The sequence below is a fragment of the Dendropsophus ebraccatus genome, chromosome 7 (assembly GCF_027789765.1).
Source record: "Dendropsophus ebraccatus isolate aDenEbr1 chromosome 7, aDenEbr1.pat, whole genome shotgun sequence".
NCBI lineage: Eukaryota > Metazoa > Chordata > Amphibia > Anura > Hylidae > Dendropsophus > Dendropsophus ebraccatus.
In genome coordinates this window covers 43,367,718-43,383,061 of record NC_091460.1, presented here as the reverse complement: position 1 = coordinate 43,383,061, position 15,344 = coordinate 43,367,718, and the positions used below count along the sequence as shown (strand labels likewise).

The following is a 15,344-nucleotide window of genomic DNA, read 5'->3' as shown; positions in this document are numbered from 1 at the left end:
AATAGTTGTATAATCTTTCATATTTCCATATATACACCTTAAAAGTTTTCCTATTTGTCAAAGACCACAAGCTCTGAACCCTAAAAGCCCATATACAAAAGTATTTCAATGTACCAAAATGTATAGAGGGGTAAATATGACACATTCTGGTGCGTAAAGCAATGGAATATCACTAGGTTATGGCATTTCTTACACCAAGAGATCATAAAAATGAAGGGAATGCCACAGTGCTGTAGAGTGCTGTAGTGCTGCGTCTGATTCTGAGATTTTTCCTGCAAAGCATTACTCCCATTTACCCAGACAGCTAGCCCCGTTCTCTTGTTAGGGCCACCCAACTCTTCAATGAGATGATGTCGGTGGAGGGAGGGTCAGCCTCGATGGTTTTCTTATTAGTTTTTGTGTATGAGCACATTTGGTGCCATGGTGAATCTGTTATTAGCTTCTGCTGTATAAGGGTGCCCATACTCTTTATTTGAAAGGTATAAGGTGTATATAGGCCTCCCATCTCTGCAATTAAAGATGATGGAGGAGGAGGGAAGGGTCACAAATTATGTTTTTTTTATTACTTAGGCATTCAGTGCATCAGGGCTACAGCTCTTGGTCCTATGATAGCTAGAACTTAAAGCGAGTCTGTACCCACAATCTGACCCCCCCACCACCACCACCCCACCACCACCCCCAAACCGCTTGTACAGTCGGATAGCTGCTTTTAATCCAAGATCTCTCCTGGGGTCCGTTCGGCAGGGGATGCAGTTATTGTCCTAAAAAACTACTTTTAAACTTGCAGCCCGTGCCAAACGGGAGTATCTGTGCCCTAACTTTGCACCACCCCTCCGCTCCTCCTCCCCACCCTCTTCATCATTAGGAATGCCACTGAAACATTTTCTACATGCTGAACACTGCACAGGTGCTTAACGATCCAGCCCATGTTCAGTATTCATACAGCTGACAAATAGGAGACAATCTGCCTGAAGCATTCCTGATCAGGAGGGCGGGAAGGAGGGACAGAGAGGTTATGCCAGCCTAATGCATACACAATATAGGCCACGCCCGTTAGGCACGGGACTGCCAGTTAAAAAGTTGTTTTTTAGGACAATAACTGCATCACCTGCCGAACGGAGCCCAGGACAGATCTTGGATTAAAAGCAGCTATCCGAAGGTACAAGCGTTTTGGGGGGGGTCAGATTGTGGGTACAGAGTTGCTTTAAGATGCAATAACTATCAGTTGAACTTGTTCCAACAACAATTATTATCTGTGACGTTACAAGCTTGCCCAGCTATCCAGCGACTGAGTTGGGATTCCACTGCAGCCACTGATTGGCTGGGCTGGGCGGGCCTGCAACGTACCAGAACAAACTCAGAAAAGGCCGAACAGCTGCAGAGCTGGAGCCAGGAAGGTAATAAACATCTCAATATTGTAATAAATATATATTTAAACAGCCTATGCCTAGCCATATTGTAAAAATCACCCCTTGCCCGAAATACTCCTTTAAGGAGTTTTTCAGGCAAAAGCGACTGACGTCCAAACCTTTTGCTAGGCGACCAATAGCTGATCAGACGGGTGCAACACCCGGAAGCACTGCTAGTTACCTGTTCAGATGTGCACAATGAACAAAGGCCGGTTTGCATGATACCTATGGGGAGGGGTAAGCCTTGGCTCAACGCACTGTGTAGTGGCCATATGGTAACCCAGGGGTGCTAGGTATTGTTTGCCAGAGCTGGTGTTGTGGTACCACTGCGTCACTTGTGACAGGGCTCATTGGTGTAAGCCCTGCCTGAGTCCCAGCAAAAGCCCATTGAAGTCCAGAGCACTTAAACAGAGAACTGGAGAACTTGGCTTGTTAGGGTCTGTGGCATGGTGGGGCTGTAAGAGGCAGTTCTATGCCTCTGGAGTGGGAATTGGAGTTCAGGTGGAGCTCCTGTTCCAGATACTCCACTCCAGCCCTAGAGCTAATGAGGTTCTGAAACCACCTGGTGGATCTATTAGAGACTCCAGAGCTTCCCAGGTGATGGCTCCCAGGTGAAGACTCCCAGGGTGGGAGAACACAGGCAGCGCTAGGCCTGTGGGAGCTGCAGACAAGAAGTCTGGGTGAGACCAGTGGAGCTGGTGATATTGAGCATTAGGCTCATAAGTGACAGCTAGGGAAGCTGTGGTGTTAGTCAGTGGCTAGACGGCCTAGGTTTTATTTTATTGGCAGTGTTGCCTATGTCTTGTGTTATTTGAACGGATAAATAAAGCTGACTGAGGTCAGTATAAAGCATACAGCGCTGACTGGACTGCAATTTGTGATGTGCCAACCGTCTCAGGCCCAGGAGATGGCGATCCCAGCGAGTGAGTAACCCCCAGATTGTCACATATGGTGGAGGATTGCTGTGGGCAAGAAAAATGGCACATGAAGTTTGTGGCTGGATTTACAGAGCCTGAAGCCTTATGAGAGGTTGTGTCTCTGTGGAGCAAGAGATATACAGAGACTGTGTTTCTGCTGGATTTAAAGGGCCAGAAGCCTTGAGAGATTGAGTCTCTGTGGAGAGAGACATACAGAGACTGTGTTGCTGTGGAGAGAGACATACAGAGACTGTCTTGTCTGGATAAGGCCAGTATTGCTTACGGTTAAAGCTGTTGTTTCTGCTGTTTAAAGAATATTGTTGCCATGGGTCTAGCAGAGGACTATGTCAGACGTATATGGGACATACAGCGCCGTGAAGACATGGCCAAACAGATGGGTGATAACCTTGCGCAGTTTGAAGCAGAGCGGGAGGCTCTTGAGGCCCAACTGCAAAGGACATTGGATAAGCAAGCTCCTGTACAAAGTGCATGTACTGCTACACAGAGCTGGTGTCCAAATACCCGCACTGCACTGCAGGAGGCTGCTAACCAGAAAGCACAGGGGTCCAAGCCCAGTGGTTGCTGTACCAAGGTCCCAGGTGCATCCTGGTCCGATTCTCCAGATAAAAAGCGTGAGGGTGCCGTCCCTAAGGGCAACCAGCCAGAGCCAGGCTTGAGATGTATGAGAATGGACTGTTGTGTAATTGGATGTGCTTTTGCCAAGTGCCCAAGTGTTAAAAAGTCACTTCTACAGAGGCGCCATGATGATGTTGCTAGGAGCAACCAACCACAACAGCAAGCGGCAGTCACTGAGCAGAGGGAGCCATGTTGGAGGTGCATGGGAGCGGGGGTCTGTGCAGCTTATTGTCCTCTGGTCAGGAGATCAGAGAAACTCAAACCAAAAACCTGTGAATTGCTGGTGGGTGGAATCCCACTGCTGGTTGACCTGGATTGTCGCCAGGAGGTGTCCAGGGTCCACCCGGATATTATACTGTTTGTGAAGAGTCGACCAGAGCCGTATGGTAAGACTATTCTAATTGACTTTAAAACCTGTTATGGGACAGTAAATCATGTGCTGGAGGTCTGTGCGGAGCTTGAGGTGGAGTTCATACTGGGCAGAGACTTTCCTTATTTCTGGCAGTTGTGGAAGGGAGAGTCCCCTGTAAATTATGCCGTACAACTGCCTAAGGGGGAGGAGCCAGGAGAACCATATCCAAAAGTCCCAGAGTTACCAGTGGGTGGAGCCTCACTGTCTTACTGTGTGAACTGTGACCAAAATAAGTCCAAATGTTCAGCAATGCTACCAAGTGAGGAGAAGAATCCTGTGGATGACAAGACCATCCTGATGTCTGATGAGATTATTGCACAGTCTGAACATGGACTTGAAAAGTCAGATGAACTTAATGATAATGTATTGCATGCAATGTTTATTGAAATGTCACCCAGCAGTTATGTGATAGCAGTAAGGTAATGTCAGATTTGCTGCTTAACATGCATTTAACCCATAACTATGTCAAACAACCTGAGCAGGTAAATGATGGGTGTGCTACAGAGTTAGTTCTAGTGAATGCAGAGTGTGAACTAACCTCTAAAGCAGAAAAAGCAGTAGAGGGGATTAGCTCTAGTGTGCCCCTAGAGGTCATGATGTGTAATGAAGAGAAGATTGCATGTGATGAATGTGCTGTGCTGCCCCTAGAGGTCATGGTGTGTAAGGACCAGAGTATTGCATGGTATGCATGTGCTGTGGTTGAAAGCAATACAGAGACCTTGGTGGCCGTTACTGAGTCAAGTGAGGCCAATGTGGTTGCTAATGGCAACCAGATATCTGCTATAGCTGCAGATGATAAAAAGGAGGGTAAGCAGACTGTTGACAAGCCTATGGGTTCCCATTATGCCAGGAGAGTGACCTACAAAGTCAAACAGCATGTGAGAAGTGACTGTGGCAGTAAGCGGTATGTATGCTGGGTTTGTGGGGCACGTTTTTCCCAAAGTGATGCAGTGAGAATGCATGTGGTGAGGAAACATAGTGAAAATGTGTTGTGTATTCTCACACCTAAACTATGTTCCTACAACAGCTGTGCTGTACCCAAAAGGTATCTCTGAAACAAAAGAAGGGGAAAAAGTGACCAGTGTGAATATGGTTGCAGACTGAAATGTTGCATGGAGATAGCCCGGTGTGCTTGGCCTGGTAGGAAGCCGTATGCACGTGGCTTGTCTGAGAGCGCCCCCTATGTCTATGACAGTAAGCCTGGTGCTGATGACTGTGTTACAATGCAGAGCCAGATAGACCTGAGTGGTGCATCCAGTAGGGTTAGCGAGGGTCACACAGTAGTAGCATCCAGTGAGGTCAGTGGTGGTCACACAGTAGTAGAACAGCCACCGCTTATTGTTATAGAATCTCTTCTTTGTCAGGTCCCAGAAGCTGTTCCTGTGGCTAATTTGAACACGCCTCAAGTAGCAGGGGATGAGCAGGGGAGAAGGTCCGGCTGAAGAGCTTGTGTTGGCTCACACATTACCTCTTACAGGGAGTCTTGAAGTTGCTGAGGCTGATATAAATGGTGAAGAAGTAACTTTGGAGGAATCATGTCCTCAGTACACAGATGTGCATGAAGGAGCTGATGTGAAGACTTTCACTGTGGAGACTGAAAGTGTCTGCAGTCTGTATGTTGCCCTGTCTGGAGTGAGAGGTAGTGAGACCTATCAGTCAATGTCAGAACCGAGTGTCACTCATACAGTCCCATCCAGTGTAGCTGGAAGTGAGAGGTTCCATGTTGCCGAGGGTAACAGCCTGGATGTTACCAATAAGGGAAACCAAAATGCATGTGAGAACAAGGACTGTGTGCCTGCTGAGACTGGTTCTCAGTACAGCCATCCAATGCATGTCTCCACTTATGGACGTGTTCATGAAAGAAATGAACGTCAAAGGGAGAAAGTGGACCATGGTGGTCCTGTGTTATGGAAAATGTGGTGGAAACAAAAATCTCATGAAAAGTGTGATATGTGTCCCCAGAAAAATAAAATAAGTCATAAATGGTGTCACATCTTACCCCAATGTAGGACCTTTGACCCAGGAGGGGGTGTTAATAAAGTGACAAGTCCTACGGCCTTTGTCAGGGGGGGAGGATATGTGGCATGGTGGGGCTGTAAGAGGCAGTTCTATGCCTCTGGAGTGGGAATTGGAGTTCAGGTGGAGCTCCTGTTCCAGATACTCCACTCCAGCCCTAGAACTAATGAGGCTCTGAAACCACCTGGTGGATCTTTCGAAGACTCCAGAGCTTCCCAGGAGAAGACTCCCAGGGTGGGAGAACAGGCAGCGCTAGGCCTGTGGGAGCTGCAGACAAGAAGTCTGGGTGAGACCAGTGGAGCTGGTGATATTGAGCATTAGGCTCATAAGTGACAGCTAGGGAAGCTGTGGTGTTAGTCAGTGGCTAGACGGCCTAGGTTTTACTTTATTGGCAGTGTTGCCTATGTCTTGTGTTATTTGAATGGATAAATAAAGCTGACTGAGGTCAGTATAAAGCATACAGCACTGACTGGACTGCAATTTGTGATGTGCCAACCGTCTCAGACCCAGGAGATGGCAATCCCAGCGAGTGAGTAACCCCCAGATTGTCACAGGTCCTTGAGAATACTTTCACAATCACTTGGAATTCTTGAATCACTGCATTTAGTAGGTATACTGATTTTAAGAAGAATCTGGAGATTTTACAAAGTCTCTCTAGATGTGATTTGCTTAAGTGATAGACTGGAGGACTAGGCGGACTACCTTAAGGGGGACTTATCCAAATAATACTGTACTCAGCTGAAAGGGCTCTAACAAGTTTGGACCTAATAAAATTGAAGAAACAACCTGTACTCTCAGTCATGACTGATCTGTCTATTGCTGGGGCACATGTCCAGAAGTACAGGCCCCAATTAAGGCTAATCCAGCCATAACTAATCCTTAGTTCCTGGCAAGTTGCAGCGGAGTAAATCGGCAAAGCCACTCTTTCCTAATCAGCTGTCTTGAATGATGCTTGCAATACAACAGGAAAGCTCCTCAGCATTGATAGGTTTCGGATTCCCCTGCCAACGAATCAAGATAAACTTGTGGAACTCAGCAGTGGGCTCGGGGCCTCAGGAAGAAACTCAGCAGCAACAAACTTTTCTCACTAGACTGTAACTACAGATCAGCACATGGTCCACTCCACCTCTACTTATAGACTTTCTGCTAGTTTCTCATTGGTGGAGAAGGTCCTGGTGAGACAGGAAAGTAACATGTTTGGAGGACCTTTACAGGGATTGGTCGACAAGCCAACTCTCAGCTGGCTAACATATACCTTCAGTGCTGACCTACATATACACAGAACAACAGTGGGTTTTCAGACAATGCAATGAGATGAAGGCTTAAGTCTCTTTTACCTAGGCCAATTATCGGCAAGGATTGTTGCTAGAAACAATCCTGTGTAAAAATGTCAGTTGATCGCTAATCGCATTTTTTGCGGAGGCGGTAAAAATGTGTGGCTATCGGCCGCACATTTCCCTGTGTGCATTTCGGGCCAACACTTGCTTCCTCCTCGCTGTTTGTATGCAGGGGGGGGGGGGGGGGCGCTGGGAGCTGCAGGAGGGGCTGGCCGAACGATCTTTAGACCATCCAGGGGGCCCATAGAAAAGGGCCTGCGGCCGCCATTCCTATTTCCGTTATTGGGAGTTTAGAACATGCTGAAAGACAACGATCAGCCAACGTAATGCATGTTGGCTGATAGTTTTTTCGTTGAAAGGCAACAATCATATGGGGCTGCGGGCAATCGGCCAAGTACCTGGCCGATAATTGTTTTGTTTTGTTTTTTGAATAATATTTTATTCCAATAACAAGTAAACAGTGACAGCAGGACAGGTGGCCATAAGTAAAATTTACAGAGGTATGTACAGGTGAGTCCCAACAGAGAAAATATAAGTATAACATGCATTTTACAAGAGATAGACCTTGAAATGATACATTATCATGTTGCTAAACTGCTCAGGATGTGGCAGAAGAGGGGCATTCAGAAATTACAATTAGAGAAGAATCTCTGTAGCAAAATAGAGGATATCTAGTGCACGGTGAGTTGATAGACAGTATCACCATCCATCCTGCCATCAATGGCCGATAATTGTTGTGTAATAGGGCCCTAAGTTGTCTCCAAAACAGTGACAGCTAAGAGGAAAATGGAGACAAAATAAGAAGAAACCATAAAAGCTTGATTTTAACTAGGTCATTTTTTTGCAATATTTATTATATATTATATAATAGTTCATCTATTTTACAAAAAGTGATCCGGATCCGCACTGTCAAAATCAGTAGATTTGATGCTGTGTTCATTCATTTATTCAAATCTGCTGCGATACTGTACGTGTTAAGCTACCCTAAATAGGTAGTTGTACCAAGTATGACAGAAGTACAACAATTTTTAAATGGAAATAAAATTAGTGCTTATGACAACCAATCAGATGTGAGATTTCAACTTTTTTTTTCTATTTTCAAAGTTAACCTAAAAGAATCTATTTGATAGATTGTAGTGCTACTATTTGAAACAAATATCTAAGAGTTTACAAAGCGCAAAGTTACTGAATCTTTCTAACAGTTTTATGCAAAAATAATTTACAAACATTTGATTAACATGGAAATGAGAAATAGAAAACCGGCAAAGCTCCTGTTCAGTCTCTGCTCTCCACCTATAGCCAATGCAGCTGGCAGCAATCATTCTGTATCAGATGACAGAGCTCTTCAGCTCAATGCTGTTTTAAAGGCCCCATACACATTAAATTCAATCTGACCAACTATCTGGGGTGGGTTCATGTCACATATTAAGCTGTCAAGGTATTCATCAGGATGGCTTCCAATGTATAATGCTACAGTTCCCACTGTATAGGCATACAAAGGGATGTGTTGCACCAATTAATCCCCAAGAGAGCATTTGGCTTCAGAGAAGAAGCAGGGGTCAAAAGCATGAAAGAACTGTGACTGTCATGGCAAGAACATTCAGAACCTCCAGCAGATTGCCCCTGCTCCACAACATATCTGGATTTCCCAAATGCTTCAACCAAATGCTTTGGGGACTCGGGATTAGGGATGGTCCGAACCTGCCGAGGTTCGGGTTCGTACAAACCCGAACTCTCGGCAATGATCCCCGCTGTCTGCCCGCTCAGTGGAGAGGGTGGATACAGCGGGAGGACCGCCTGGAAAACTGGGATACAGCCATAGGCTGTATCCCAGTTTTCCAGGCGGTCCCCCCGCTGTATCCACCCGCTGCACGGAGCGGGCAGACAGCGGGAATCTGATGCCGAGCGTTCGGCAGGTTCAGACCATCCTTACTCAGGATGGGTTCTCTTTTAGTAATCTGATTTTTCTACAGATTAAATGAGATCTAAATTAGTTTGTTTGTCCTCATGTGTCCTTGGTTATGGTGCATTTACACAGGCAGATTTATCTGACAGATTTTGGATGCCAAAACCAGGAATGGATTTGAAGAGAGGTGAAATCTCAGTCTTTCCTTTATGACCCGTTCCCTGTTTATGGTCTGTTCCTGGCTTTGGCTTAAAAAATCTGTCAGATAAATCTGCCTGTGTAAACGCACCATTACTCTCATTCTACCACCATATCAAAGACATGAAGTGAGAGAACAACTCCACTCGGTGAGATCCCCTTTTGTAATACTTGATAAAAACTATAACTTCCTTCTACAGATGTGCGCTCTTGTTAAAAAATAAAATAGTGGAGAATTGAAGAAGGGTTAAGTAAAGGGGGGTGGAAGGGAAGCAAACATTGAGATTTCCTGTAAAGGGTGACAAGTCAGAGCATCATAATAGAGACAGTTTTGAACTTTGCCACTGGGCCTTTTTTATACTGCACCAGATACATGTCGATTGGGGTCCGGTGGGGTGAAAAATTGCAACAAACAAAACTACAAATAGGTGCATTGGGTAAAGAGTCAATTTCTTGAAGATTTTTAAGTGTCAATGTCGTTTTATAAAAAAACTTTTGACAGGTCATAGAGACATGTCAAAAGTCTTGATCGGTCCGGGTCTGAGTGTTCAGACCAGTACCGACTGGGAGAACAGACGGGAAGAAGAAGCACTGCAGCACGTCCACTCTCTGAGTTAGAAAAAAACAGTCAGACTTATAAAGTCTTTTTTCAAACTCAGAGCGGGGAGAGGACATGCTGCAGCACAGTCCTCTTCAGACTCGTTCTCCTTATCGGAATGGGTCTGAACACTCAGACTCAGATTTTTAAAACAACAGTGACAATTTAAATTTATGTCTCGGTTAATATGAATATGTATAGGGAGAGAATACCATCATTAAAATAGGATGAAGTCACAAAATTGCAGTTTTGTTACAAACAAAAAGTATGTGCACACTATGGAATTAAGCAAGGAACTTCAAGCGGAGTCTGCTTGAAGTTCCGCCTGTCCAATTGACATGCCAATTCTTTGGGCGGATCGCATTTGAATAATCACATTGAGTCAATGGAACAGTCATAACTTCAAGTGGAACCAGCCGTGTGTACCCTACTTAAATTAGGTATAAATAAGGTATAATAAGGTAGAAATGATAAGTGATAAGCTACCAATACATTTTCAATAACTGTCAGCTGAACAATCAGCATAGCCAAACATTCATGTGTTCCCTTATGGGGTAGGTTTGACCAACTTTAGTATAAAGTGTAGGGGCACATTTGAATAAATGTGTAATGTTGTTTTGTTCTATGAAGCCAATTATAACTAGCTCCTCCATATTCTTTCCCATTAAGCCAGCCATACATGTTATATAACTGTCAGACAAACGCTTCTTCAGTACACATTTCCTACGTCTTGGCTGAGCGTGCATGTGTTTTCAATGGGGAGGAGAGAGGCAAAGCCACTGCCGGCCAGACTCTTCTTCAAGAGAGCAAAAGGATCAGTCTGAGCGGCTGATTCACCTCTCTCCTGATATTTGCTTTCAGGAGGCTGCCACAGATACAGCACTGCCTGCTCCAGCCGCCATTTATCTGATAGGTATGGGCTGCTGAAGATTTGTAAATCCGTATAATAGGTGGCTTCAGAAGCAAGTTAAAGAGGAGTTGCCACCAGAAGAGCCTTGCAGTGGTGTACTGCCCTCCCCCATTGAAAACATGTGTTCACTCTGCCAAGACAAGCATGTGTACAGGGCGTGCAGATAGGATAGCTGTCAACTGAACAAACATTTAGCAGACAGCTGTCTGAAGTGGATGGCCAACTTTATAGTAAAGAATACACATTACAATCAGGTAACCATTCATATATGTTATGTAATGATTTCAGGGAGACAGAAGTCAACTACTTACAAGTCCGGCATTTAACATAGACTGAACATAGGCTACAGCCACTCATAATGGCTAAGCTGACACTTTAGAGCAGTCTATACAGAAACAACGTCCAACTCTGCACATTCCCAAACAAAAAAAGCCTAATGGTGACCTGACATGAAATAACAACAGAACAATGTGTAAAGAAGTCACCAACCGCTTATGTGGTCGCTAAATGAATGGCCAACCATTGCTGTACCTTTAACTTACAAAAAAAAGAACAGAAAAATACCTCAAAACTGCATTAGAAGTATGATCACAAACACTTATGATCAGATGACTGTGTGGAGATAGAGGCCAGAATCTCAGGCTGAACCATGGATTGTTCTGACATTTGCTTGACAACACCAAAGAGAAAGTAGTAGTGCAGCCTCAGGTTATCTGAGCACAGAGATTTCAAAGACCATCAATAAACAGACACCTAGAGGCAGGGAGCCCCCCCAAGAAAAATCTACATAGGGGTCCGTCCAACCATCACATGACACGAGTGCCCACTGCCGTATCAGAAGACTTTTTGGGCCAACTTAGGTACCGGGGTCTGCACATAACCGCAACCTCTGGAGCATATAGATACAACCAAGAGACATCATGGCCTAAAACGACCCCTAATCCAGTATAGTAACTATATAATGTATAATGTCAGGATCCCTCAGCTCCAGTGCGTGTGGTAACGTATCCTAAATATCAGCACACACATTTGCTGCGTCAAATAAGAGTCATAAGTGGGCTGCACATAAATCTAGTACAACTCATAAGAGGTATGCGAATGAAATTAGTTTTGCTTTGATCTGCGCTCATCTCTCTCAGGCTGCCGGCTCCGTGCAGAGGGAGGAGACCACGGACATGGATACAGCCATAGATATATCCAGGTTTTCCAGGTGGTCCCCAGGCGGTATCCTCTCTCTGCACGGAGCCGACAGCCTGAGGTATATGAGCGTGGATCAGTCCTACTTCATACAAAGCAAAACTAATCTCATTCCCTCATCTATACAACTTATGTAACTCTGCTCAAGCAGAAAAAACCTATATGGACCTTTCTAGATTGCCCATCTTTCTGATGGTGCCAGCCCCCACTGTCAACACTTCCTGATGTCGTCTCCTCCCAAGGAAGTGGCTGCTTCTCCAGTCACTGGTTACAGCAATGTGCCACCTCATCCTGGGCAGACACGAGGAAGTGCTGACAGCTGGGATAAGCACCATCAGAATGCCATAAGTAGTAGAACAGAGAAGGTGAGTATTTAATTTTTTTTTTTTTTTTTAATGTATAAAAGTAGTTCCCAAAATACCCCTTTAAAATCAGCAGGTCTATAGATTCCCTAACAGTGGTTGAACTACTTTTTTAAAAAAATCTGTGTTCCTGACAACCATCAGTTACACACAACAAAGTTTCAACCTGACAACTGCGCGGAAAAAAGTGGTATGAACAGGCAGTGGGTCCTTCTTATAGTTTATAGATCTTTTCTATTAGGATATATGGGCAGATGTCATCTTGCTCACCTACATCCCAATGTTGTTTAGGTCGTGGGTATGTGTATTGTTATGAGGTCACACTGATGGCAGTATCTTGGGAAGGCTTCCCTACTATTTCATGTACAAAGGCAGAATCTGGTCTTTGTAAACACAGGAGCAATAATGACAAACAAGACACAAACTGTTCTAGAAACATCTACCCCCTGCCCCAAATACCTGCTGGGATGTGACCCCCTATATACACCACAAAGTTACTAAAGTACTTGCTTAACCATTTCAGTGCCAAGCAGTAGGAAAACCATTGCACACAGTCTCCAAGCCAGAGAACGAGACACAATGCATTAACCCCTTCCTGGAGCCTGACCTTATTACAGACCAGTCTGTAGCGTTGAGCTCTTCCTCTGCTCTTCATGTTGATCTACAGCAGCAAACCCGCCCCCATCCTCCTGCACACGGCCACGTTTAACCAAGTAGCCGCCGGATCTGCCATGCTGTCCCCAGCCCGCGCCCTTAACGTGATCACCAATCCCGAGCCCTGTAACACTGATCCCGGATCACCTCGTCAGCCGCGGCGCCCCTCGCCTCCCGTGCTCTCCATTGTGCCCCTCAATCATTTAGGGAGTCAGTCATTCCGCTCACGTTCTCGTTGAGCCCCAGCACCAGCCGCCGCCGGCCCTGTCTGCTATGACGTCAGAGATCCTGTAGACGGCGCTCCGATTGGCCGCTCGGCTACGTGTCTCCAGTAGAACTCTACAGGAGGAGTGGCTGACAGTTCTGCGAGAGACAGACAGAGCAATGTTAATCACAGGGAGGACACAGCGCCATCTGGTGTTCGGCTATAGAAACGACACCCGAGATTGTGTTCAATAATGTTCCGTTTGGCTTCTGTCTCTGTACCAGGATAAAGGGAAGTTTACTGAAAAGTAGAAATTGTTTAACTTTGCTCTCCTTATTAAACTCTTCATTTGTGTACATTTTCTTAAGCTGGATTTTACCTTTATCCCACACCAGGAATAAAGAATGGCAGTAAAAGTTTTATAAAGTTGTATTATCGTTTTTTTTTTGTTTTTTTTTTTACTAGTTACAGACATCAGTAATTGTTGCATTTATTAAATAGGAAGATCAGGATGATAGGTTGCCAAATAAGTGAATATGAATTTATTAATAGAGATAAAACAAAAATAAGAAATTTAAAGGGAATGTATCATCTGCAATTGTTTGATGATATAGAATATTTTAAGTATATTTTTCCTATTTGATTATCCTAAAATTGTAAGAAAATAGAGATGAGCAAACATGGAGCATGCTCGAGTCGATCCGAACCTGAACTTTCGGCATTTGATTAGCGGTGGCTGCTGAAGTTGGATAAAGCCCTAAGGCTATGTGGAAAACATAGATATAGTCATTGGCTGTATCCATGTTTTCCAGACAACCTTAGAGCTTTATCCAAGTTCAGCAGCCCCCGCTAATCAAATGCCGAACGTTCGGGTTCGGATCGACTCGAACCAGAACCCGGTTCGCTCATCTCTATAAGTAACCCATTGGGACTGAGGGAGTAGTGTGTCTCCTTAAGAAGAGTGACAAACAAAACAAAGTCCTATAAGCCGTGTAATTCTCTATGGGAAAACATTTGCAAAGGATTTCTTCGCCAAGGTTTGCTTCTCACTATTCTCACATCCTTTCACCTGCCAGCCCCCTGTTGTGTATAAGGGGGAAGACTCCCCAAACTGCTGTCTATAGATGGATAAACCTCCCATCTCTTCTGGGATACATTCTGGTTTACCATATAATCCCAACTAATTTTTTAAAGTAGTATTTTAAGAAAAACTAACTTGTCCCCTATCCACAGGATAGGGGTCAAGTAAGAGATCACGGGGGTCTGACCTTCGAACCCCCCGACGATCTCCATATTGGTCCCTAGCTTCTGTGCTATTCATTCCTATAAAGGTGCCAGAAAGAGCCAAGTAAGTCGGAAAAGAGTGCTTACTCGGCTCTCTCCAGCACCTCCATAGGAATGAATAGAGCTGTGGGTCACTTGCCATACCCGCGGCTCTATTCATAACACAGAAACAATACAGAGATTGTCGGGCGGGGGGGGGGGGGTGGACCCCCTGTGATCTCTTACTTGTCCCCTAATAAGATAATTTATTTGGAATACCTATTTAATAGTTCTTATGGCATGAACATTAATCTGAAGGGATGCGACCTGGCAGTGAACAGCAAGCTTTTTACCTTTTGGAGGAAAGCAACTTTGCATACATAATCCCTTAGTTGTCAAGTTTAAAACTGGAAAAGGGCTTCTCCAAAGTGTCACATTGGTTGAAGATGCAGCATCGCTGGCTTATGTGGTTCACAGGGCACAGCTCCATAATTTTGGTAGTGGTTGTGCCTGATACTGCACCTCAAAGCAACTCAGTCTAATTCAAGTTAAAGGGGAATTCCAAGGATCCCATAAAAAATAAAATGCACAAAAAGAATATAGGTACACTTACCGATCCCCCACTAATTGTTTGACACCTTTCCCACTTCTCTACGCTGCTTCTGGTCCCAGATGTAAACTTTTACAAATTAACATCAGGGCATCCACCCAGAAACTACATCTCCCAGCACGCATTGCACCTCAGAACCAATTTGCAGGTAACGGCCCCTATCTTGTAGTACCTGCCCACCACTGGCTCGATCTACTTCTGCTTTGCAAGTAAACACAGTATCTCTCTCTCTGTCTTTCTCCCTCTCTCCATCTCTCTATCTCTAAATGAGCATTTTCAGCAGCCGAAGGCTATGTTCACACTACGTATATTTGAGGCTGTATTTGGTCCTCAAGTTTGATCCTCATAGCAAACAAAACCAGGAGTGGATTGAAAACACAGAAAGGATCTGTTCACACAATATTGAAATTGAGTGGATGGCCGCCATATAATGGCAAATATTTGCTGTTATTTTAAAACAACGGCTGTTATATTGAAATAATGGCAGTAATTTACTGTTATATGGCGGCCATCCACTCAATTTCAACATTGTGTGGACAGAGCCTTTCTGTGTTTTTAATCCACTCCTGGTTTTGGTTGCTATGAGGCCTGAAATATACAGCCTCAAATATACGTAGTGTGAACCCAGCCTTAGGGTGTAAGTCAGGATGTGCTGCAGACAAACGGCCCAATTCATAAAACAGAAACCGATTGAAAATAAGCTTAGATTATGGG

The 15,344-nt window shown here is 44.7% G+C and overlaps 1 protein-coding gene across 4 annotated transcripts in view; it reads right to left on the bottom strand.

The window, feature by feature from the left end:
* ZNF518B (zinc finger protein 518B) overlaps positions 1-15,344 on the bottom strand; it is a 43,456-nt gene that overhangs the window by 20,183 nt on the left and 7,929 nt on the right. Inside the window, exon 1 of one of the 4 annotated variants that reach the window (XM_069976442.1) lies at positions 12,700-12,904. The exons of 1 other annotated variant lie outside the window; for it this stretch is intronic. The gene's annotated coding sequence lies outside the window, so the exon portion shown is untranslated. Of the gene's footprint in view, positions 1-12,505; positions 12,659-12,699; positions 12,905-15,344 lie in introns of those variants that run through there. 2 more of the 4 variants (XM_069976444.1, XM_069976446.1) reach the window with 2 other exon arrangements.